Genomic DNA, 17457 nt, shown 5'->3' with positions numbered 1-17457 from the left:
TTATATATGGTGTCTGAATAATTTTGGGTTTGACTGTATATAAATATATATATGTATAGTGCCTTGCAAAAATATTGTCACCCCTTCAATTTTTTCACCTATTGTTATGTTGCAGCCTTACGGAGCCCCTGAGGGGACCTTTGCAAAAAAAAATAATAATACGGACTTTCGCGTGCACGAGAAAGTTTTGCGTGCTCACGCGTTACAATTTTCGGTTTGGTTATAGTGTCATTACTACAAATGTGGGAAAAGGGATGAGATGAGAGTGTGCTTGGAGCATGCCTCCAGAGATTTGTCTTATTATAGGGAGTTTGCATTTGAGATTGTTTGTGGACTGTGCTTTACTGTAAGAAAAAAAAAGCATGAATATCTCATAAATGAATATCAGGTCCCACATCATGGATTACATAATCAGAGAGTAGCCTATTTCTTTTCGTTTTGAATTGTTTCGTTTAAAGACATTTCAAGCTTTCTTCAGCTGATTTCTCATGTATGTGAGGCATACACTGAGTTTCGGTTAATTTATGATGAGATGCGCTCCAGTTCATGTGCAATGCAAGTGACCGCGGCGCGCCGGCGCCTCCATAATTATATTGTCTGCTATATATTTGCTTCTTATTTATTAAATCCAGGCAATTGGTTGATGAAAAATGTATTAAAATTAAGATACAATTTATACAAAATGAAATTCACTTTAAAGAAAGGTTTTCTATAAAACAAAACTTAATGAAGTGGTCACAAATCTCTGGAGGCATGCTCCAAGCACACTCTCATCTCATCCCATTTCCCACATTTGTAGTAATGACACTATAACCAAACCAGAACTTTCTTGTGCGCATGCAATAGTTTCTCTTGCGCACGCGAAAGTCCGTATTATTATTTTTGCAAAGGTCCCCTCAGGGGCTCCGTACAGCCTTATGTCAAACTACATTAAATTATGTTTTTTTCATATCAATCTACACCATAATGACAAAGCAAAATACACTTGAAATATACAGTAGCTCAGGATCAATTTCGCTGGATCATCTTTGAGATGTTTCTACACTTTGATTGGAGTTCTAATTTGTGACTAATTCAACTGAATGAACATGATTTGGAAAGGCACACACCTGTAAATAAAAGGCCTAACAGCTAAAAATGAATAACAGAGCAAAGACTTTTATCGGAAAATATTACAATATATACAAATATATACTGTCATTCACAAACTTGCATGGGAGCAAAAGTCCACTGCTGAGCTCATTTGCCACAGTAACAACAACGTCTCTGATTGGTTGGTCTCCCTTTAGGATTATAGGCATGTAGGATTTATGTATGTATGATGTTCAGATTACACTGATGTGGCTTCTACATAGATATATTAATAAATATCCTCAGAGTTCATGGTAAGTCTGTCTGGAAAGGTTTATGTGTTATCACAAAAATCAATTTCTCTGTGAAGAAGATGAAATGGGATTTTTACTTCCGGTTCGCTGCTGCTGCTGTTTGCCCCCGTCTACACCAATCGCTCAATAACATCATCCCTCATCATCTCCACAACAACTATAACCTAAAGAGTGTGTGTGTATATGTGTGTTCGTGTATGCAAGTGAGGATTTAACTGTTATTGCTGTGAGGGTTGTGACAATGTTTTTGTGTAAATTTTTGTGTTAGATAGTAAAAGTCAATGTGTGTGTGGTCCTCAGGGGGAATGTTGAGTCTCTTTTTATCACTCACCGAGCATCATTACTCCTCCCTTCTTGATGCTCTCTCTCTCTCTTGCTCCTGAGGACAGACATCTTCATATCATATCTCTGTGGGACAAAATATTTAGACAGGCCATATTCAGATTGAGCTTGAACCAAAAGAGACGTGTGTGTATGTGTGTGTGAAATGATGGGAGAGGGTATTTCATTACGCTGGGGGAGAGATTGATACCACTCATCGACTGGATGGAATGAGCGAGAGAGGAAAGGATGAAGTACTTTATTTATTCAACACATCAATCTGAAATAACAATTCTACTAAGAGCATCTCTCTATCAGCGCATCTGCTCCTCCCTCCTCAATGTGTTACGCATCCCTTCTCTCTCTCTCTCTCTCTCTCTAGCAGTGATCGTGTGTAAAAATGTGTGTAACATGATGCTTTCATCCACCTATTACACACCTGTCTGAGCACAAAACACCTCCTTACTGCACACACACACGCTAATAAAAACATCCTCCAACCTCTCGCTCTCTCACACACACACACACACACACACACACACACACACACACACACACACACACACACACACACACACACACACACACACACACACACACAAAAACATCTCCCTATCGTAAAACAAATACACAGGCAAACACACATTTACTTAGATTCCTTTATTTGTATATAAACCCTACCTCAAGTGTCACATGATCCTTCAGAAATCATTGTAATATGTAGATTTGCTGCTGAAGAAACATTTCTTAATATTATCAATGTTTTTGTCAATGTTGAATTTTTGTGGAATTTTTTTTTTCGGATTTTTTGATGAATAGAAAGTTCAAAAGAACAGCATTTATTTGAAATAGAAATGTTTGTAACATTATAAATGCCTTTACTTTTACTTCACTTTTGATCAATTTAATGCTTCCTTTCTGAATAATTTCTTTAAAAAAATATATATATATATATATTACTGATCCAAATTTTTGAACGGTAGTGTAGGTCTATATGTAATATATTGTATTTGCTTTATTTAATATTCAACAATATTATTGATCTGACAGTACTAACACTGTTGAATGAGAACTGAACTGAGCTAGACGATGATAGCTTTTTCTTTTCTTTTTTTTGCAGAGCTGCTTTATAGATGAAATGAATTCATTTAATAATTGAGGATCTTTACAACAGAACAGAATCAATACTGAACTGACTTGAGCTGAACAACAGCTGAAATACATTATTTTCCTGTTATCTCTGTAAAGCTGCTTTGAAACAATCTGTATTGTATACAGAACTATAAAGGTGACTTGACCCTTATTCATTGTTTTTCAAAATTAGGATGTCCCCAAGACTTTTTAATAATGATCACTGATATTAATAATCATTAATATTAATATCAATAACATTGATATTTTGTAGGGAAGTACAGCACAACACAAAGCACTTCACAAACCTCCCTACCTGGAAAGCACACAAGCAAGCACACTAAACTAACACGCTCAACCTCACATAAACAAAACATCCCTATCGCACGAATACAAACAATGCATACACAAATAAATAAAAATGTCCCTATCACGCACAAAAACATATCTCTGAAACCACAGATATCTCATACATATACACCCACAATCACAAAACGCCTCTACCCCACACACACCTCCCAGTGGGAGTAACACGACCGAATGCTGACATCGCTGATGACATCACCAGAGGTACACAAGTGCAAATGAAAGCTAGTGTGTTGGTGTAGATGCAACATTTTCACTGTTTCACCCTCTGAAATCCCTTCAATGCTGTCATCCAGCAGAGAAGAGCTGTTGCATTCTGGGTATGTCTGGAGAATATAAGACGGAGACTGAGAGAGAGAGAGAGAGAGAGATGCTGTGTGGTCGATAAGGATGAATAGAGAGGAGAAAGAAAGTATAGTTTGTGCATTTGTGTTTTGTTCTGCAAAGACATATTTTGACCAACGTCCCGCTGTGAAAGAGTTTGTGTGTGTGTAAGAGTGTGTAGAGTGTAGGGCTGTGTGTAAGATAAAGGTTAACATGAGAATGTTTGTGTGTGTGGGGTGGGGGGTGGTGGGGGGTGGAGAGACAGAGAGAGAGAGATAAAGAGGGTCCACAGGGATAAATAGGGAGTGGGGTCTCTAGAGGACTATTGAGGAGGACCTGAGGTCTCACAGGTCATAAAACAATAGCTGCTTTTGTTCCTACTGACCACACACACACACACACACACACACACACACACACACACACACACACTGGTGGTACCTTGGTACAGTGAGGCTAGAAATTTGCTGCAATTTGATAAATATTAGAACCTCATTGTGTAAGAAACATAGGGGGAACAGAATCCGACGGCAAATAGTTCAGCTGTCGAAATCCGTTCCCCCACCCCAATGATGAGAGATGTTGATGTATCGGCTTAAAGTATGCTTATTCTATTCTGTGTGTCGATGGAGCTTAAACAGCATCAATTTGATAAATAGAACCTCAGTGTGTCAGAAATATGGGGGGAACAGAATCCGACGGCAAAAAAAACAGCTGTCGGAATCCGTTCCCCACTCCCATTATGAGAAGTGTTGATGTAATGGCTTAAAAAATGCTGATTCTATTTTGTGTGTGGACGGAGCTTAACTTGCATCAGTTTAAAGAATTTTTTTTGTCTTTTATTATGATAGGAAAGTATAGTATTAAAGGAGAAGTTCACTTTTAAAAAAACTTTTGCTGATAATTTACTCACCCCCATGTCATCCAAGATGTCCATGTCTTTCTTTCTTCAGTCGAAAAGAAATTAAGGTTTTTGATGAAAACTTTCCAGGATTTTTTCACATATTATGGATTCCATTGGGACCCAAACGGTTCAAGGTCCAAATGACAGTTTCATTGCCGCTTCAAAGGGCTTTAAACGATACCAGACGATGAATAAGGGTCTTATCTAGCGAAACGATCGGTCATTTCAAAAATAAAATAAAAAGTTGACGTTTTATAAGCACAAATGTTCGGCTTGCTCTGTTCTGTGATGCGCGTTCGTGACGTCACGTAATACGCAATTACGTTGAAAAGGTCACGCTTGAAAAATTGAAGAAAATGTTCTTTTTGGCTTTTTAATATTAAAACACTCAGGATGCGCACACGAAATGGGCATTTTAAACGATAAACTGACACAAATACATTTGAAAATGTTTATATGGTCCTCCTTCCGCACATTTGTAAACACATCAAACTTGACCTTTTCAACGTAATTGCGTATTACGTGACGTCACGAACGCGCATCACAGAACAGAGCAAGGCGAACATTTGTGCTTATAAAACGTCAACTTTTTATTTTATTTTTGAAATGACCGATCGTTTCGCTAGATAAGACCCTTATTCATCGTCTGGTATCGTTTAAAGCCCTTTGAAGCGGCAATGAAACTGTCATTTGGACCTTGAACCGTTTGGGTCCCAATGGAATCCATAATATGTGGAAAAATCCTGGAATGTTTTCATCAAAAACCTTAATTTCTTTTCGACTGAAGAAAGAAAGACATGGACATCTTGGATGACATGGGGGTGAGTAAATTATCAGCAAAAGTTTTTTCAAAAGTGAACTTCTCCTTTAAGAAAGTTCGACGACCCGGGACTTGAACTCGGGTCGCCCAAAGCTAAAAAAATTATAATATTAGGGCACTGACAACTAGGTTATTGAGGCTTGTAATTTGCTGCAATGTGATAAATATTAGAACCTCATTGTGTAAGAAACATAGGGGGAACAGAATCCAACGGCAAATAGTTCAGCTGTCGAAATCCGTTCCCCCACCCCAATGATGAGAGATTTTGATGTATCGGCTTAAAGTATGCTTATTCTATTCTGTGTGTGGATGGAGCTTAAACAGCATCAATTTGATAAATATTAGAACCTCAGTGTGTCAGAAAAACAATGAATATCAGTGCACTGACCACTAGGCTATTAACCCATTTCCATATTCAAGTACCATGGTATTTATATGGTACTCCAAGGTACAGTATACTACCATTCAAACATATAGGATATATATATATACCTTACATGCTCACAGCAATGTGTCTGTGCATTTATTAGCACAGAAAAATACATTAACATTGCCTTATACCATGGTCTGGGTGAATACTCGATTCTGATTGGCTGCAGGGTGTCCATTAAAAAGTGATAATGTACACCTAGGAACTGCATGACAGTTCTAAATGATTGCGCTGGCTCAAACTCACTGATCAACTGCTGCGGTCGGGTCGCTGTGGCCACGTTGCTTGGCAACGCCTGTATACGGGAGATATTAAATAGTGCGCTCGACTTAAATAAAAACCCTGACGATTTTTACTCTAAAACACATTAAAGTATTATTAATTGATTAAATATTTCTTTCTTTCGTAAGTGACCATGGTATAAGCGGGTTAATGCCCTTCGAGGTGTCCATTGTCAGGTATTAATGGACTTCGGCGGAGGCAACCGTCCTCCGCTGCGCGTCGGACGGTTCACGCCTCGCCGTCGTCCATTAATACCTGATAATGGACACCTCGTCGGGCATTAACCCTTACATATTCAATAACATGCTAAAATTATTCAGAGAGTTGTCATGATTAAAAATGCTTTTAAAGAAGTCTCTTGTGCTTACCAAGGCTACATTTATTTGATCAAAAATACAGTAAAAAGTCATTTTAAATGTAATTTATTAATGTAAAGCTGAATTTTCAGCATTGTTACTCCAGTCTTCAGTGTCACATGATCCTGATTTGGTGTTTAAGAAACATTTCTTATTATTATCAATGTTGAAAACAAATGTGCTGCTCAATATTTTTGTGGAAACTGTCATATATCTTTTTCAGGACTTTGTGATGAAAAGCAAGCTCAAAAGAACAGCATTTATTTGAAATAGAAATCTTTTATAACATTATAAATGTCTTTACTGTCACTTTTGATCAATTTAATGCAACCTTACTGAGTAAGAGTATTCATCTCTTTCAGATAAATTGGCTATGCCGGGTAACAATTGTACTATATCCCAAAAATATGCAATATTACTGGTATCAGAGGTATTACCATAGTACACTGAAATACACCATGGTATATTTTTTATACTTTTTCATGAAATATCATGAAAATACCATGGAATAACCATGGAACATTTTTAAAAACCTGGTATTACTAAGGCAACATATGGTACCATAACAAAAAAAACAAAACAAAAAAAAAAACTAGAATTATGATGATTCTGCAAATCACGGCATTGTCATGGTACTTTCTCTGAAAACCTGTGGTAATACTATGGTACTGATTTGTCCACATAGATTAAACACAGACCCACAATGACACATTTATTTACACACTCACACATTCTCACACCAACACACTTTAACTTGTCTCAAGATATACACACACACACACACACACACACACACACACACACACACACACACACACACACACACACACACACACACACACACACACACACACACACACACACACACACACACACACACACACACACACACACACACACACACACACACACACACACACACACACACAGTGTTGTTTATCATTGTCATTCCCATCTGTTTGGCTTTCACTGTACAATTAATAACACCATTTTAATAAGTGTCATTGTATCATTTTATTGTCCAACAACAACAACAACAACAAAAAAGATCTGACAAAAAGAGTATACGCAAATCCTCACTCTCTCAAACACACTCACACACAGTTCCATTTTGGACTCCCCCGTTGGCTGCTCTCTGCTCCCTGATCAATATTTTAATAAGCAGAAAGGATGAGGGTTTAATCTTAATCAATAACGGCCATATGCAGCGCGGAGGGATGAGAAGAGAGCAAATCATCTTCCCTGACACTTCATACATTATCCGTCTGACGTTATCAAATGCGCTCTTCACAATGCAGAACACTGCGTTAACAGCCATTACCTTAACACACATTTCCAGACGCTGCACTTCACAACATTTCCCAAAAAGCGAGTCAGAAATTATTTTTAACAGACATACCATTAAAGGATGGGATCTTGAGGAATTTAATGATTCTGACTCTGAATCCACTGAGCTATTACGGTTCCTTAATGATTCCATTAATGATTCTTTTAGTACTTGGAGGATAATTGGTCCTAACTATATATTTAAATACACCAAACAAGAGCAATACTTCTTTTCATTCAATTGATGTACTGATCTACCTTACATAAGTCTGTAAAGTGTGTTAAATATAAAATAATCCCAGTGAACCCAGTGGATTTTTGGGGACTGGGTTAAAATAATTACCTTATTATACATAATAATAATCATTTATATATTTATGTCATGACAGCTCTCGGAGTGATTGGCATGGTAATGAATATGACACTGTTGTATGTTTGGTCTTGGTGGGATAGATTTGCTAAGCTGTTGCTGCTGCTGCAGCAGAGCAAGTACGGGACTTGCTACTGCCAATACATTCATGAAACAGGTGGAGCTGGGGAAGGTGGAGGGTTTCTGAAAGCGCGCTGCACTGCTAAGGCAAAAGCTAAATAAGTATTTGAAGGTTGAGCAGCGAGCTCATTGGCTACTGATACGGCATGAACCAATCAGCTGTGCCCTATAGATAACGGTGTGATTATGAACAGGTGAGTAAAGGACCTATTAGCCTGCACCATCTAGAGTTTCATGCTAGAACTTTGTATAAAAAAATTAAATAAAGAAAAATATATATATATACTGTATATATAAAGAAAAACGAACAGGTCTGTGAGAGCCGGAATTCTTACTGGTTGGTAGGTGATCAAATACTTATGTCATGCAATAAAATGCAAATTAATTACTTAAAAATCATAAAATGTGATTTTATGGATTTTTGTTTTAGATTCCGTCTCTCACAGTTGAGGAGTACCTATGATAAAAATTACAGACTTCTACATGCTTTGTAAGTGGGAAAACTTGCAAAATCGGCAGTGTATCAAATACTTGTTCTCCCCACTGTATATATATATATATATATATATATATATATATATATATATATATATATATATATATATATATATATATATATATATATATATATATATATATAATATACATGTATGTATTAATTTTGGCATGTTTCATGCGTTTATATATACCCCTCATTTTGACCCGCCGGGACCCGATGTGAGATACAAACACATGGTAAACAAGCCAAAATAAATACATAAAACGTTTTGGCATAAATGGGCATAAATATTTTTGATCAACAAAACCATTACCCCTCAAATCTGGACAGAAGATTATTTAAACAAGAAAATTGCTAAAGTCCCTAAGTCTGACCCTAACCCTAAAATCTTTCTACCCATGGTCATCTAGTTTGAAGTGTTTAGTTAATGACATTAAACTCACATCAATGCTCTGTCACCAGGTTAACCTTGTCACTGATATTAACCCTAACCTGAGGTGTAGCAGCCTGCAGATCAAATGTACACTGTTACTAATCATTGTCTTGCAGCATGACAATATTCCTGACATTCGCAAGACAGATGGTACTAATATATTTTCCCGCTAATTAGTCCCTAGTTAGCTAATCGACAATTAAAACACTCCCGGCAACTGACGGCGTCAACATGCTCAAACTGCGCTATCGGTGTACATAATTAATGCTATTGTTTCTGTCATGTTTGTAACAGCGGACAACGGCAGTAATTGGCGATGCGGGCGGGCGTGTGAGTGCACACGCGATGCAGAACAAGTGCACACATTGAAAATTCCCTCCCAGAATGCTGCACTGGCAAGACGGGCTGAAGCGGTGCCAAAGCCATAATGAGATCTGTCACAGCCATACAAATGAACAGGTGACAGAAAGAGACATGAATATGAGATATGGCAGGCGTATAGGGCTCGGGAATCTCTCTCTCTCTCTCTCTCTTTTTCTCTTTCTCTCTATGCACACACATTCACACACTCCCAATCTGTGAGTGCCCCCTTCGACAGATGTGACCACAGAATGCTGACATATGGCTGGCGCTGTACAGTGGACATAAACACACATAGGCAGCATATCACAGCTCCATCTCTGTTGGTCCCTATTATGGATTTATGAAAATGAACTTTCATGTAGTGTGTAACAGCTCTAAGTGAATGAAAACATCCTGCAAAGTTTTCAATCTGAAAGTGCACCGTATATAAAGTTATTGTCTTTCAAAAGTAAGAGTCGACTCTGAGTCAATGAAATTAATCGTTTTTCAAACGAGTCATAAGCCGTTTCGTTGTGACGTCAAGACGAAACATTAGCATATTGCGCGCAGACACCAGGGAAAACTTCAACCTCATGTCGAGAAGAAGCTGTGCTCTACAATGTGAAGGTAAAGCCAGCATGTGACGAGCATGTGAAGAATCAGTGGTTAAAATTCCTCTTTACGATACCAGCAGTATAATCCTAAACTTTTGCTATGTTCCCTTTATTTTACTGATGACGACTTCTCAAATCTCGGAGTTCAATGCAGGATTCGCAAACCGTTTGCTCTTGAAAGATAGTGTTCAAAATACTTAGTTTTGAGTTTTATATTGTGTTGGTCTCCTGCAAACTGGCTAACTCACATTATTTCTGTCTTACTGAAATACTTCTGCTAATCAGCTGTGGGCCACTATTACCTAAAACTGTCTATTAATGCAGATTGTCTGTCGTTCTCACAACTTTGAGGAAAGATTAAGCATGGCGCAAGATTTGTTTTACCAACGTTTAGGTTACATCAGTCATTCACGCTAGAGCTAGGCTAATGTATTGCATACATTCACTGTTATTGATACAGTTTCTACGTGTTTACCGCAATATATTAGAAAAATACTCTGTAAATAAATTAGTACAAGTAAAATAATCAGTTTGTTGATGGACATGCACTTGATAATGCTGATGGTGAAGAATTACAGTTGCAACATCTCATATAATGTACCTCAAACTAAGTAGCGTATCACTGAGAAACGTCCTGCTCAAGGTGCCTTGCGATTGAGGTTCGGGTTGAATGACTAGTTTCATCATCGGACTCGCGCTCGGATTGATATGGTAAAATCGATGTCATTGTTTGTTACTGTGTTTAGTTTACGGCGTAGGAATGTTTCGACGAGTGCGCTGTACGCGGTAGACCAATCACAACAGACTGAGCCGTCTGGCCAATCAGAGCAGAGTAGTTCGCGGAAAGGAGGGATTTAGAGAGATTGATTAATCTGACGAGTCATTTGAGAATCGTTGAAAATGTGGTGATGTGCAAATGTATATTATGAGGAAATGAAACAATTTTTTAAACGCTGATGTATGTAAAACTGTTGTAGGAGACTCCAAAACAACATTAGGAAACTTTAAAAAAAAAGTATAATAGGGGCACTTTAATCAGTATTTTGTCTGGTTAGTAAAACATCAAAACACCCCTAAAACAAGAAGCAAAACTGCGTCAGATAAGACATATTTTTTAAGTCTCATTTTTCTGTTTTCTTGTTCAATGAAAAAAAGGCACACTGCTTTATTTGCTCCCATAATACTATTATATTGCAATGTTTTATATGAACAAAGTCTTCGTCAGGCAATAAGAACAACAAATATCAAGGGATTTTGTAGTCACATAGTAAACACTCACACCTGATAAAAGACATGGGCAATCAGTAAACCAATTAAAACTTTTTTTTTTTAAATACACAAATGGTTTCAGATCAAAATACAAGTTAAGCCCTTTAGGAGACAAGGTACTCAATGTTTCCAGACTCACCAGCCCTTCTAAGTATCTTTACCTGTTCAATTCCTGAATAATGAAGACAACTTGTGTTTCAATAGATTGAAGTAAACAGCAATAGGGGTTTTCTGCTCATTTACCATATAATACTTCTGTGTTCTGCAATCTCTGTTTTTAAACTTCTTTTTTCTTGTTGTAAGCAGACATCCACAGAGAGTGTCAGGTTTTTTTTCGGGCCTTTAATTCGCGTTTGCATAGGATCTCAATGCGATTTTATTGTCTGAAGAGTCTGAAATGCGTACTAGTGCAAATGTAAATGTAATGTAAATATGACTTTTAATCTCTTTTATATTGTTATAAAAGTAGCCTATATTACTTAAACTACAGAGTGAAATTAAACGTTTCTCGTTCTGTTTTTTTTTTCAACTACCCACTTAGCCCACTAGTTTAGCATAAACATTATCGTAAATTTAATGGGAAAAGACTGTAAAAAGGCTATTGTTAAAACCTGTTAATTGGTTTATGGTATAAGTTCCCTTGATACTGTGACAAACTGTAATAGAGCTAACAGGATATTTATTGTAATTTTACAGTAAAATAGTAAAACAGTTTTTGGAAGTGAAAATAAAGTTCTTACAATTTAGAGTAAAAAAGCAAAGTGACACTCCCAGAATTGACACTTCACATTTGATGTTTTTTTATTTAAATAATTATTTCTTATTAGTTTTTTCTTATTAGTTGGGTTTTATATATATATCTTCTGTTGGTAAATGAATGTATATTGCTTTATTTAAGTGCCATGTGTGCTACCATGATGGTTTTTGTTATATGTGTGTATGACACTGTGCAACAGCTGTCAGTTTTGTTGCTGTACATTTTAAGGACTTTTTTATTTTACGGTGTATTTTTATTTGTCTTAGATACTTGACCATTTTAAGCACAACAAAAATCTCTAGGACTGCTTGTACGCGTTGAAGTTTGTGCACACATGGAAGTTTCAGTTTCTTTTCTGTAAATGTTACCTTAGGACAAATTTTTTTAGTTTGCTATAAGCTATTGGTAGGTTGGTTTCTCTGAAAAACGTAAACACTATATTTTATATATATATATATATATATATATATATATATATATATATATATATATATATGAAGAAACTTGTTAGAAACCAGTCATTATTACTTATGCAGTTCTGTTTGTTGATGTCAGTGGCTCAGAAATCACACATTTCATCATTAAAACAAAACTAAAACAAACTGCCAATGGGATACGCAAAACAATCTAATGCGATTTTGCTTCTCAAGTACATTACTGTTCAAATGTTTGGGGTAAGAAAGACTTAAATTAATACTTTTATTCAGCAAGAACACATTAAATTGATCAAAAGTGACAGTAAAGTCATTTATAATGTTACAAAAAAAAAATATATATATATATATATTTCAAAATAAATGCTGTTCTTTTGCTCTTTCTATTCATAAATGAAACCACCACAATTTTTCACCACAAATTTGGGCAGCACAACTATTCATCATTCATCATTGATAATAATAACAAGAAATCTCTCTTGAGCAGCAAATCAGCATATAATAATGATTTCTGAAGGATCATGTGACACTGAAGACTGGAGTAATGATGCTGTTGATCATATAAATGCAGCCTTAAGACTTCTTTTACTGACTACTGAACGGTAGTGTAAACTTTTAACTAGTGTAAATATTTTAACGAGAAAAGACAGAACTACTGATCCAGAAAGTAGTTTTTGGCTGCAAGTGATCTGATATCTCCTGTATCTCATCCTCTAATTAGAGTCTTGTTGCACAAAAACCCACGTCAAGCAGAACTGCTGTTCCCTGTTGTGCTTTTGATTGATAGCGGTTTCCTCTGGAGTCCACATCCATCATGCCGTGAGGTTTTTACCGCAGGGCCGTGAGACTGTCACCCGTCCTGATCTATACATTTACGACTCACGCATGCAGGACAGCCACACGGACCGCCACATGATGTATTAGCTCCGCTGAGTCCAGGGAGGTGACAGAACTCTGGCTGTACAGGACGCACAGGGAGTGGAAGGGGGGCAGGGAGTCTGATTGGTTAATGTAGGTGTCCGTCAACTGTGTCAGTCAACTGTGGCCTGTCTGTCAAAGCTATGTGATCATATTGGGTTGATGGATAAAGCCATCTGTGCAGCTGTACCAGTTGTTTGCATGTGCGTGAGAGAAAGACACGAGATAAAGTGCACAAACAAATCCAATCACAAATGAGATCTCTTTCATATCTCAATTGTTTATCCTAGACCACGATCAAATTAAATGCAAAAATAGACTTTTGCTTTGATTGTTCTCTAGATTCAGAAGAGATCTCAAGACAGTCTCAAACTGTGCACGGAATGGCTGGATCTCAATATGAACCCAAACATTTCTCATCAAATTCTACCGAGACCAAATAATTTGAGCTACACTACACCCACATTAATTTTATACATTGCAAAAAAATAAAAAAATAAATACCTTGCATTCAAGGTAAAAAAAACACTTTAATTTTCTCATAATATACATTGCAGCATCACCTCTTTTCTCACAGTGTCTGGAACGGCTTGATAAAGGATTCGTTCTCTAAAAACCTCTCCTTTCTGAGAAGAACCTACATTCAGCTATGATTGATCAGATGGCCCAGTTTATTGTGATTGATCTACTCTGCTCTGATTGGTCAGATGACCCAGTTTGTCGTGATTAATACTCTGCTCTGATTGGTCAGATGACCCAGTTTGTTGTGATTAATACTCTGCTCTGATTGGTCAGATGGCCCAGTTTGTTGTGATTGATCTACTCTGCTCTGATTACTCAGATGGCCCAGCCTGTTATGATTGGTCTACCGCTTACAGTATATGTTGGAAATGAAACAGCCATTACCACATATAACTGTACCATAGATGTATGCACAGTGATAAGAACAGTAATGATGGCGTGTGTTTTACCGTATCAGTACAAGCAGAATCCTCATCCTTTGGAAGTGCATGCAAACAAGTGGCGCTCACTGAAGAGTCGAATGTCATCCAGCTCCACCTCCCTGGACGTCATGGGTTGAGCTTGACCAAGTCCAGCTCCACCTCTGTGGATCTAATGGATGGAGGGATAGAGTTATGGGTAGGTTTATAGTGTGGTTGGACCTTCTAGCTCCACCCATTATGCCCAAATTACATCCAGAGAGGCTCTGCAGTGAGAAGCCTCTCCATGCATAGAGAATTTGCTTTTTTGCAGAGCAGAAAAAAGCCAGTTCTCGACATGTCGACAACATGAACCAAACTCTTCCAGGCCTCAGCTTCGATTACAGTGTTTGAGGGTCAAAGTAGACGTCGTTTGAGGGCAGCCAATGAAGACCATAGCCTGGCATTATTTGTTAAAAACCTGCGTAGGTTTGAGCAGGAAGTAAGACTGGAATGACGGACCACTCATTGCAGGCAGTTCAGAATCGGTTCTTTGTTTTTGGAGGCAAGAAAATAACTGCATTTATCATGCACTTTGATTTTTGAAACTTTGCAGACCTTTTACATTCACAAACAGCTATATTTTATAATTTTATGATTTTTAGGATATTACCTTTCATGTAGGGTGTACTACATGAAAGGTAATATCCTAAAAATCATAAAATGATCAAATTTTATATCTTAAAGCATAAGATTTTATATCTTAAATAATTTCTCAAGTAAATGTATCTTGTTTTAAGAATATTTAGATATTTGTCCTAGAAACAAGACTTTTTTTGCAGTCTACTCACCCTATATAACACATTTACTATAATTTTCCTAAGAATAAACATCGGAGACTAAGTTGATATTTCAATTAAACACAACTTGTGTCTCCTGAGTCATTAAAGAGCAACTTCTGAGCATCCAGTGGGCTCACAATAAGACAAACTTACAAGAAAGCGTTTATGAAGGTAAGTTTGCGGTGAGTAAGTTGTGAGTCAGCCGGCATGTGGGAATGAGGCGTAGTAAATTACGTCTGCAGGCATCAGCAAATACACTCCTGCAGAGATGGAGGGATGCTATGACAGAATGATAGAGCACAGAAGAAAACAGATCAAGTGTGTGTGTGTGTATGTGCGTGAAAGAGTGTATTAGCTGTGCCAAGACAGCATGTTTTCAATTGTTTATGCCATCATTTTTTTTTCTTAAGTGCGCATGTAGTGGCATGTGAAAGGGTATCCGAAGTTAAAAGCATTTTCCGGTCAGTTCAGTAGATTGGGCTCAGTTTTTCCCCTGGGAAACTGTGGTTTGCAGTACAACAGAAATGGATGAGGATGAAAAGATCTTACAAAAACGGTTAAAGTTGGCATGAAACAGAAATTGCGAGCACCTTTTGTTCTCTATTGTGACGTAAATTACCGGACAGAAGTTTTTTTTTTTTAAAGAAGTCTATTATGCTCACTAAGGCTTTATTTATATGATCAAAAAGATTAAAAAATAAAATAAAATAAAAAATCTATCAACATGCTGAAACATGTAAGTAGGCTTATGTGCTGCTAACACAATGCTACTAAAATGTTAAATCATGCTAGCAACATTTTAAAACGTGTTAACATGCTAAATCATGTTAGCAACTTGCTACGACACGTGGTAGCAATGTAATTAATGCTAGAAACATGCCAGCAATGTGCTAAATCATGCTAGCAACATCCTAAAACATACTAGTTATGTGTTAAATCATGCAGGGAAAATGCTAGCAATGTGCCAAATCGTGCTAGCAACATCTTACAACATGTTACCAATGTGTTAAATCATGCTAGCAACATCTTAAAACATGTTAACAATGTGTTAAATCATGCGAGAATCAAGCAAGCAACGTGTTAAATCATGCTAGAAGCATGCTTAAACATATTAGCAATGTGATAAATCGTGGTAGAAGCATGCTAACAATGTGTTAAATCATGCTAACAATATGTTAAATCATGCTAGCAACATGCAAGCACAATACTAAATCATGTTAGAAACATGTTAAGTCATGCGAGAAACATGATAGTAAAGTGTTAAATCATGCTTGCAACATGCTAAAACATGCTGTCAATGTGTTAAATAATGCTAGAAACAGGCTAACAACATGCTCAATCATGCTAGTAACATGCAAAAACAAGTTAAGAACTTGCTAACACATGTTAAAATGTCTTAAAATACGCTAGCAATTTGCTAAAACATGTTAGCAATGTGTTAGAACATGTTGATAACATTTTATTGACTGAGAAATTTTTTTTCAATTTCAAACTTTCAGACAAGGCTTTGTCAAGCCAACATCAAAATTTGCCATCAAACTTTATTAATTTAGTTTCTTATTTTATTCTTTCAATATCTGTGTGAAATATGACCGACACATTTCTTTGTGAGATTCACCCATGAATTCACCTGAAAAGTCTGTAGAGGTAAACGCTGAGGAACCTTTCAACTGACTGGAGCTGCTCCCAGAATGAGAAAACGTTGATATGAGGTGAGAAAACGTTCAAATGAGGTGAGACAACCTGAGAAGACTGTGAAAGAGAGGCAGACAGAGTGAGGCAAGCATGGGACATCCTCTTAAAACTGAGAAAACAGGAAGACAAGAGCAAACGAGGAAGAAATTGGGTGAAAGATTAGAGGAGAGGAGCATGAAATGAAAGTATTGAGTGGGGAAGATAGGAGTGGATAATCGAAGAAAGTAATAAAGTGGAAAAAATAGAGGGAGGGGAGAGAGGAGAGAATTAGAGAAGAGGAGGGAGGTGGAGAGGAGGAATACAAATTGAAAGGGAAAATAAGGTGGAAATGGAGGCGGGTCAAAATCGCAGACACACACACAGATAGAAAATGAGCAGGAAGATCTCATGAAAAAATCTCCAGATCACATTTAAGCACAAAAGCAAAAGAAACAAATATTGAAATACAAATTCTCGCATAACAGAAATGAAGCCTATTTTGGCCATTTAGATTTTTGTATTCACAACAATTAAGCCTTTTCCCACTAAAACAAAGCTTCAGGGAGCCGCCCCTCATTTCTAAGCCAATCAGAATAAAGCTCTCTGCCTTTTATTTGTCT

The 17457-nt window shown here is 37.0% G+C and overlaps 1 long non-coding RNA gene across 3 annotated transcripts in view; it reads right to left on the bottom strand.

The window, feature by feature from the left end:
* The window catches only part of LOC309504188, a 28951-nt gene extending 11772 nt beyond the window's left edge, over positions 1-17179 (bottom strand). Inside the window, exons 1-4 of one of the 3 annotated variants that reach the window (XR_014207994.1) lie at positions 16794-17179; positions 15317-15442; positions 14373-14514; positions 1717-1793 (exon numbers count right to left, since the gene is read on the bottom strand). This is a non-coding gene — a long non-coding RNA (uncharacterized lncRNA). The remainder of the gene's footprint in view (positions 1-1716; positions 1794-14372; positions 14515-15316; positions 15443-16793) is intronic. The other 2 variants (XR_014207995.1, XR_014207996.1) reach the window with 2 other exon arrangements.
* Positions 17180-17457: the final 278 nt, after the last annotated feature.

This window comes from Leuciscus leuciscus (genome assembly GCF_965113295.1).
Source record: "Leuciscus leuciscus genome assembly, chromosome: 8".
Lineage (NCBI taxonomy): Eukaryota > Metazoa > Chordata > Actinopteri > Cypriniformes > Leuciscidae > Leuciscus > Leuciscus leuciscus.
The sequence above is the reverse complement of the archived record's forward strand: the minus strand, read 5'-3'. Positions and strand labels throughout refer to the sequence as shown.